This window comes from Mastomys coucha, chromosome X (assembly GCF_008632895.1).
Source record: "Mastomys coucha isolate ucsf_1 chromosome X, UCSF_Mcou_1, whole genome shotgun sequence".
NCBI classification, from domain to species: Eukaryota; Metazoa; Chordata; class Mammalia; order Rodentia; family Muridae; genus Mastomys; species Mastomys coucha.
In genome coordinates this window covers 156746557-156755941 of record NC_045030.1, presented here as the reverse complement: position 1 = coordinate 156755941, position 9385 = coordinate 156746557, and the positions used below count along the sequence as shown (strand labels likewise).

At 36.2% G+C, this 9385-nt stretch overlaps 1 pseudogene; it reads left to right on the top strand.

The window, feature by feature from the left end:
• Window positions 1-6397: 6397 nt before the first annotated feature.
• On the top strand, window positions 6398-7153 carry LOC116095326 (annotated as a pseudogene).
• Window positions 7154-9385: the final 2232 nt, after the last annotated feature.

The following is a 9385-nucleotide window of genomic DNA, read 5'->3' as shown; positions in this document are numbered from 1 at the left end:
TGTATTACTTTTATGCTAACCTAAAGAGTTAATTAAAAGGAATTAAGAGCTAACCAAAAAGGAGAGATCTTTCTTCTTAAATTTTACTTAAGCATGTGTCTATATGGAGTGGGTCCTTGAAGGCCAAAAGAGTGTGTCAGAGCCTCTGGAGCTACAGTTAGAGGCAATTGTAAGAGCCACTTAATGTGGATACCAGGAATCAAGCTTCTATCATTTGCAAGAGCCGCAAGTATTTGTGCTCTTTAGCCCCAAATCAAGAGATATTAACATAACCACTGGTGTTTTGGCCCCAATTCACTGTTGTTGAAAGATAGCTCAGTAGTTAAGAGTACTAGGAGCTCTTCCAAAGGATGAAGGTTGGATCACTAACACCCACATCACACATCACATAGTTCCTGTAACCAAAGCTCCAGGGAATCTGATGCCTTCTTCTGGTCTTCTATGAATCCTGACATTTTTCCATGTGTATCAGAAAAGTATTCACACTTACCCTGAACAAAGTGAAGCCACTGCCTTTGCTCCTTAACTCTCCCTCTCTTCTAGTCATCCTCAATATCTAAGTTAATAGTCCCACTATCTACCCAGGTGCTCAAATACAAACATCCAACCCTTGTTCAATTTTTACCAGTGGTTTTATCCATAAATGTGTTTCAAGTTCATCTCCTTGATTGGACCTTAAACCATGCCACCATTAGTCACATGGACGTTTGCAGTAATTTCTTTCTTTCTCTGTCTGCCTTCCAACTCCATGTTCACAATTAGCAAGAGAGTTCTACTCAAGTGTACATGAAGTCAACCACGTCCTTAGATTACTTCCTAATAACTCTGCTGTGCATTTAGGGAAAGTCTGAATTATTTTCTTAACACAGCCTCCATGGTCTTACTTTTATGTCTGCCTATATAATTCTTCCTATAAACAAATACCAACCACATTGGCCTCATATTGCTCATCAGTTTCTCTTTCAAGACTTCTCATTGCCTGTTCTCTCTTCCTAGAATGTGTTTTCTAAACTCCTTAGTACTAACATTACCACCAGTTCTCTGTCTTTCACCTTATTACAGAGGCTACTGCCAAACATTATGATTATTCTTGATACACCACTCTATTTTCCATGAAGCTATCAAAAGCAGAGTAGTTATTTGCTTCCTAGATCCTTTGTAGAATGTGAGATCCTGAAAAACCTAAATTGAAATTGCCTAAAGTGAGGACCACCTCATGAGCCAATTTATCACATGGATGCATTTCAAAAATCATTCATAGTGAACTTGTTGGTATATCTCATTGTATCCAGTATTCCTATCATGAGTTCTGTCACAAACTTTGGCATTCAGTGAAGATTATTTTAATAAACAAATGATAAAGTGGTTGGGAAAATACAAACTGAAAAGAAAAGCCAGCTTTAGTTATCATGTGCTTATTCAAGAAAAGTCTAGTCTCCTATCATTGAACTAAGTGTCCTTTTCCCTTGGCCCTTCTCCCATCCTTCCAATATTAGGATAACAGAACAATGGGAGGAAAGAAGAAAGGAGAGAAACTGAAGCTATTATCCTCCTTTAAGGAAAAGCCCAGTTTATATGACCACAGAACTAGATGCCCATTCCTCTGCATCTTAAAGACCTCTATGAGATCTCTGTCAGAAGAAATATAGAACTGTCTTTATATGAAATCTGAAAGCCCTCTATAATTAGTACATCTTTTTGAGAAGATTGCAAAATTACCACATCCTTTTAATCTCTACTTCCTTTATAAAATCATTTCCAAGTAATTCAAAAAAAAGCCATTGATTTTACAAAGAAAATATGTCATGAAATTATTATTTTTTTACTTTTATTAAAAATCCTAAACATAGAAAGCTTATCCGGCTCATCTCTAATTAAATGCGAATCACGAGGCTCCTAAAAGATTATTTATCACAAGGTCTTCTATTCAAGATCTTGAAGATACTATATTGCTCTATCCATCTTCCAGAGAAAGAGGCTGTCAGTTTGTTGATAGTATTCACAGATTAATTTCATTGTGATTCCCTTTGAATAATTCAAAAACTGTATCTGCATCTCAAAGCAGAGATTTAAAATAGTGACAAAATGTAGATTGGTTGATTTTTTTAAGTATCAGGGAAAGAATAGTTAATAAGTGCACAACTAGTTGATCATTTCAAGGACCTTCTGCAAAATAGCCAAATTTATTTCTTACATAATCTTATCAATATTTCCTAGTATGGACTTAATTACTTCACTATAAGAATTTGCTATATAAGAGACGTGATTTCAACACAAATTCTTCTATGTTAAAATGTACAAAGTTCTTGTAGTTAGGTAATTGGCTAACTCAATGCCTAGTTTGTACATGATGGGAAATCAATAGGTATATACTAATGATTTTGAGTTAACACATATCTATTGAGCATATACTATATGGAGGCAATATGCAAATTGCTAGAAATATAACAATAACTAGAAGAAGGGGCAATCATGTTCGGTAAGTAAAATAATAGTTTAAAAATAAAGCCCCAAGTTCAAATCTTGCTTCTATCACTTAGTAACTGAATGCTCTTGTCATGTTAGTTTCTTTCTTTAAGCTTCATGTAACCTCACCTACAAAACTAAAAAGTATTACTTGCTTTGTGGGGTGGTTTTAGCAAATAAGTGAGATTACCACATTCCAGAACTAACATATTACCTGGCAAATAAGAAATGCCTCTCAAATCCTTCTTGTTGCAGTTGTTATAATTAGTACTATATAATCTTTTTCTTCAAGAATCTAGAATCTGATGCAGTACATAAACATGCATGCAATTATTAAATAATTAGGCAAAGACTGATATTTGTCCAGATGACTCTGCCAAAGCTCCAATTTTGTAAACTATTTTTATATATTAGATGAGTTTTATAATTGTCTAATATGTTGGGTTTGCCTATGCATTGAAATCCATTTGTCATCTTAGATTAATTTTAACCATATTATTAACTCTGAGTATAGAATTTAATCTGCTCAGCTTATGACTTAAAAGGATATTATTCTTCCATTTCCTCAAAAAAAAAACCCTAAAATATGTTCATGTATTTGCATACACATGTACTTTTACTGGCAATCTACTATCTGTTCTTGAAAAACTCTAAAGAGATGGGAAAATGGCTCAGTTGGTAAGGTACTTGCTGCATAAGCATGAGTACCCACATTCTAGCACCAGAACACACATAAATAAACCTGGGTGTACACTTGTAATTGAAGCACTGGAAAAGTAGACAGGGGGATCCCTAGGGCTTGCTGGCCAGTCAGTCTAGCCAAATAGGGGGCTCTACGCATAGTGAGAGACCCTGTCTTTAAAAACTAAGGTGGAAAATGATGGAGGCATTTGAGGAAGATGCCTGACACCAACCTCTGACCTCCACAGATGTACTCACACATGAGCACACATAGCATATATAAAAATACAAGCACATATAAAAATTTCAGAAAAATTATGAAAAGATAGTATATGATTCATACATCTAAAGTATTATTGTTAGGGTTTGGGATATGACTCAGTTGGTATAGGGCTTCTGTAGCTTGCATGGAGTATTGGGTTCAATCCCTAGTACTGTATAAACTGGCTGCAGTGGTACCAGCTGTAATTCCAGGTAGGGGAAGAATTAGAAGTTCAAGGTTGTCCTTAGTCACAAAGTGAGTTCAAAGCCTGACTGGATACATTGACTATGTGTGTGTGCATAATAGAGAAAGAGAGAAGGGGAAGGGAGGGAGAGGAAGATGGAGGGTAGGGAGAGGGACATTTAGGCTGGCAAAACGCATAGTAAAGGTGCTTGTCTCTGATGAACTGAGTTCTGCCTCTGAAATCCACATGGCAGGAGAGAATTGACTCCTGAAAATTTTCTCTGACCTCCATATACACATGTGTGCCCTCCTCCTGGAAAATAAATATATAAAATAAAATTTATATTTATATTATTTAAATTTGTAGCTTCAATTTAGGTCCTTCATATTCATAAGGGTCCTATTAGACCTCTAAAGCAGAAAATCATGGGAAGCAATTGGCCTTGCTGAACGAAAAAGAAGCAGACTTTAAAAGAAGCATTCGGGAAGCACATAGGACTTCCACAAGCTATGGCCATGGGCAAACTTTTTCTCCCAAGATTTGTCTCTATCCAGATAATAAAATTATCTGCAAAATTCAATTCAGCAAACATCATTCAAATATTCTTATTGGTTGATCACTTTGAAGACTCATAACTTTAAAAGAAAGACAGTTGTTTTAGTCAAATATTGTAGCTCATGGGCTAACTACTTTACCACTCAGTTTATTTCAAAATGTAGAGTATATATTCAGATTTATCATCTTTAGAGCTGAGATGCATCTTTAAATCAATGGCGATTTATAACTGCTATGAGCCAGATGATGTTCATGATGTAGTTGCTAATGCTTGAGTTATTTATCACCACCGAACAAATTACCTCATAACTGGTACTTGAAAACAACAGTGCTTATTATCTAAAAGAATTTGCAGATCAGTAGTTTGAAAATGTCTTAGCTGGGTCTTTTGGCTACAAAATTCTCACAGGCTACAATTGAGGTGTTTGCTAGGAATATGATTATCTTTGACATTCAATAGTAGCTAGACTTGCTTCCACGCTTGCTCAAGCTGTTGTTGGATGGATTCAATTCTCATGGCATATTGGACTAAGGTCTTGGTTCTTCATGATCTGTTGGCCAGAGACTCCCCTTCCTTCCTTCCCTAGTACTCTCTTTAGCCAGAGGTAGTGGTCCATGCCTTTAATCCTAGGACTAGGTATCCAGAGTCAGAAGGATTTCTGTGAGTTTAAGGCAAGCCCGGTCTACATAGTGAGTTCTAAATCACCCAAAGCTATGTAGTGAAAGCTTCTAAAACATAAAAACCTAGTTGTTTTATTACTGGAAGAAAACATGTACACATATGTGCACAAGACATAAAGAGTGAGAGCCAAAAAGAAGTCAGAGTTTGTTGTAAACTAATCTCAGAAATATCTTCTCACTGTATTTGCCCAATTCTGTCCATTAACAGCAAGTCATTAGGTTCAGCCCAGGCACTAGAAGAGGAGTCACACAGGGATATCAAGAGCTAAAGACCTTTGGAAAGGGTTCACTAAGCTCGGCTGAGACTATGGAACTTAATTTATTCCTAGGGGTATAACTGGGTCACAGCACCCCTTCAATTTCTTAGTCAACAAACCATTCCAGATCAACTTGAGAAAAGAAAGTGAATGCTAAGCATCTGAATATGTTTTGTTGGCATCTCTGAATAGCAGAATTTAGATTTCAGGGTCCTGGAAGAAAATCCAGACACATTATTGGAAAACACTTAAGAGCAGTGTTTCAGCTCTGATTCTGGTAATAAGCCAAAACTATGTGGAGAAAGATGGGCAATGATTGCTCAAAGAGCAAATGATATAGACAAACTAGGCCACAAATGGATGAAAGAAGTAATGAGAAGACCTCAAACACATAGGCCATGTATATTTTTTATTTTATGAATATATAACAAAAAATTTTCTAAGTAAATGAAAACAATTATATTAATTATATTAAAATAGGAGGTAGTAAGTCTAGTTCACTTGGTAGAGTACTTGACTAGCACATATGAAGCACTAAGTTCCATCCCCACTATCACATAAAAAGGACGTGATAACAGTAGACAGCAATCCCAACATTTCAGAGGCAGGGACAGGAGGTCAAGATCAGCCTCAGCTATAGAGTAACTTTTAGCCCAACTGGGATAAAATCCTATCTCAAACTTTTTAAATTAAACAATATCAAAAATATCTTGCCAATTTAACTAGCAACACTTTAAATTCATAAATCCTATGTAAAATATTTCCTTATGACTAAAGACACCTTAAATTCAATATAATGATTTTTTAAAAAAAGTCATAAATGGCTTCTCCTTATGAGATTTTCAACAATGCCTAGGACTCTGTTATCTAGTTGTCTTAGCTAGGGTTTTATTGCTGTAAAGAGACACTACAATCATGACAATTCTTATTAAGGAAAACATTGATTTAGGGCTGGCTTACAGTTAAGAGGTCTATTATCATCATGGCAAGAAGCATGGTGGTATGCAAGCATATAGAGTTCTGGAGAAGTAACTGAGAGGTCTACATCTGGATCCACAGGCAGTAGGAAAAGAAAGTGAGCCACTGGCTTGAACTTCTGAAACCTCAAACCCATTCTCAGTGACACATCCTCCTCCAATAAGGACACACCTCCTAATCCTTTCAAATAATGCCACTCCCTATGAGTCTATGGGGGCCATTTTCATCCAAACCACCACACTAGTCACGATGTGACATCTGTGGATCATTCAATTGAGAACTTCCTTACTTAAAATCCAATAAAGCTCTTTTTTATTGTGCCTTCTAGGCAAGATGTAGTTGAACGTCTCCTTCCCAGCCCCTGTCAGAAACTCATTGAAGGCAAGCTTTGCACTTTCTATGAGAAGCACATGGCCAAAGAAGTAGCTGCTGATGCTCTGGAAGAAGAGCAGAAGGGTTATGTGGTGCAAACCAGTGGTGGGAATGACAAACAGGGTTTTCCCATGAGACAAGACATCTTGAATCATGGCAGAGTATGAGTGCATTCTGGGATATTTCCCTAGCTCCTCTATAGATGTTAAAGCATTCTTGTTTATAGATCAAGAACTGGAGCAGGGAAGCTCAAGTCTGTTCATGGATGCATTGTGAATGCCAAGCTGAGTGTTCTCAACTTAGTTAGTGTAAAGGGAGAAAAGGATATTTCTGGACTGACAGATACTGCTGTGCCTCACTGATTGAGGACCAAAAGAAACAGCAGAATTTGAAAGTTTTCAGTCTCTCTAAAGGAGATGAAGTCCACCAATATGTCAGAAAGCTCTTAACCAAAGAAGGTAAGAAACCCAGGACCAATGCACCCAAGATTCACTGTCTTGCCACTCAGTATGTCCTGCAACATAAAAGCAGACACATTTCTTTCTCTGAAAAAGAAAACCGACACAATAGAAAAATGAGGAGCCTACAGAATATGCTAATCTTTGTGCCAAGAGAATGAAGGAAGCCAAAGAAAAATGCCAGGAACTGATTGCCAAGAAATGTAGTCTGTTCTTGCTGAGAACCTCTACTTTGAAGTCTGAGTCCAGTCAGAAATAAATTTTTAAGAGTAACAAATTATCAGACCTTGAAAAAAAGTCCAATAAAAATGAATACCTAGAACTTCTGCTCACTAGGGGGAGGTTATGGTCATGCATAGTCTTGTAGATTTGGCGGCAGAAAGGAAGACTTATACAACTATAAGAATTATTTGTTTTAAATCCCATCAAACATATTAGAAGTACTATATGAAGTGAAATAAGCCCTGACTGTGGTTATGAACAGACCACAGAACTCATACACAGGTTCATGAACTCATATGTTCATAAAATATTTCATGCAAAACAATCAAGTAGCATCTCAAATATTTCTGATTATGTCTTCAATTTTTTTAAAGGTGTACACTGTATTTAAGAATTTAACATCACCTTAACATTTTATTGTGGTCTATTTAATCAAAAGAAGTGGAAAATACCACAACTATCCACTAGTATCCATGTAGAGGAGAGTGTATAGAACTTTGACCATAAAAATACAAGCTACCAACCATAAGCTTCCAGAGTCACAAGCCTAAACAGGTCCAAGGATGATTCATTTTCTACATCCACATACCCTTAGGAAAAGCATTTATCTCTGTGTTACTGGGTGAAGACACATCCCTTGCTATTACTCTTCCTATTTAAAATTTTATACCCCTAGATAAAACTTGTCATGATTCTAGAAAGAACTCCATTTTTATTCCACCATGCTGAAAGGAAATCCATTTTGTTTCTGAGAATAATGAATAGGATCATGAAAGGGTTTACTTTTTTCGCTCTTGATTCCTTAAAGCCATGCATTTTTTTCTTTTAACTAAAAGCAAGCCATATTTCATTTTAATAGAATTACCCTGAAAGTATTGGTTTAATTTTTTTCAATTTTATTATACAATTAAGAACTCAGAACACCCAAATTAGCAGAGATGGTAAGACTATTAGTGATTTGCTACATTGAAAGTGATTCATGTGCTTTACCATCAAAGATTAAATTAGTCGCAACTCAGCCACACAGTCAATAAGATGAAAGGAGAAGATTTTAGTAAGTCTGCTCTTCTCAAGAAGTTTTCTGTTTCCAAGAAGCTTCAAGTACATCTGATAAGATAAGTTACCCAAAATGTCAAGTACAAGCTCATCTTGGTCTGAGTACAGCTCCCATTTGGAGGCCCAAGGGCAATAGAGTGATCCAATCATAGGTGTAGCTCTGAATATAACAGACATTGGAGGAGTCTGGTTATACTGGTAGAAAGCAAATTATATGGCATCTTTCTGCCTCTTTATTGGCTTTAATTTCTCAAATATCTCCTTGATAAGGAACATAGAAATAAGGAGTAGTTTCCAATTGGAAATTTAATATTAGGTATAAGAGACAGACATGGATTTTAAAACATGAAATAGGAGTGGATAGCTGATCAAGCTAATGTTTAAGTCTTAATTCAATAAATATTTATTGAATGACATATATGCTCTCTGCATAGGCTAGAAATGACCAGGCATAGGTGAATGAGAGAGACTTGATATCATCAAAAACCATAAAATTTGCTGTAAATACAGAAAGCAAGTAAACCATTAGAAATAAGTGTCGAAGGGATTTGGGATATATCTCAGTTTGTAGAGTGTTTGCCTGAGATGCATGAGGCCTTGGATTCAATTCATAGTATCATATAAATCAGGTGTAGTGGTGAATGCCTGAAATTTTTAACACTTAGAGTCAGGAGGATCAAAACTTCAAGCATAGCCTCTCTATATAGAAAGATTTTTAGCTAACCTGGAATACATGAGATCCTGTCTCAAATAATAAAAGCAAGGGGCTAGGAATATGACCCAGTATGTAAGAGAGCTTATTTCACAAACATAAGACCTGAGTTCAAAGACTCAGCACCTATGTAAAAAGGCATGCATGAGTACATGAGCTTGTCACCTCAGCATAATGGAGCAAAAACAGGCTGATCCTAAAATCTTACTAGTCAGCTTCAGGTTTCATTGAGAGACTTTTTCCTATGGTAATATGATGGAACATGTCAGAGAAATATATCCTATGTCCTGCTTTGGCCTCTACATGCACACACAAAGTCACACATAAGCACTCTTATATGCATATCACATACACCCACGCAGAGATACACATGAACACACACAAATCTAAATAAATAAATAAATAAATTTCAAAAGAAATTATTGTCAAGGACATAAGCAAAAGAGGTTTATTCAGAGCTCTTAGAATTATTCATGGGAATGGAGCCTCATCAATGAGGAA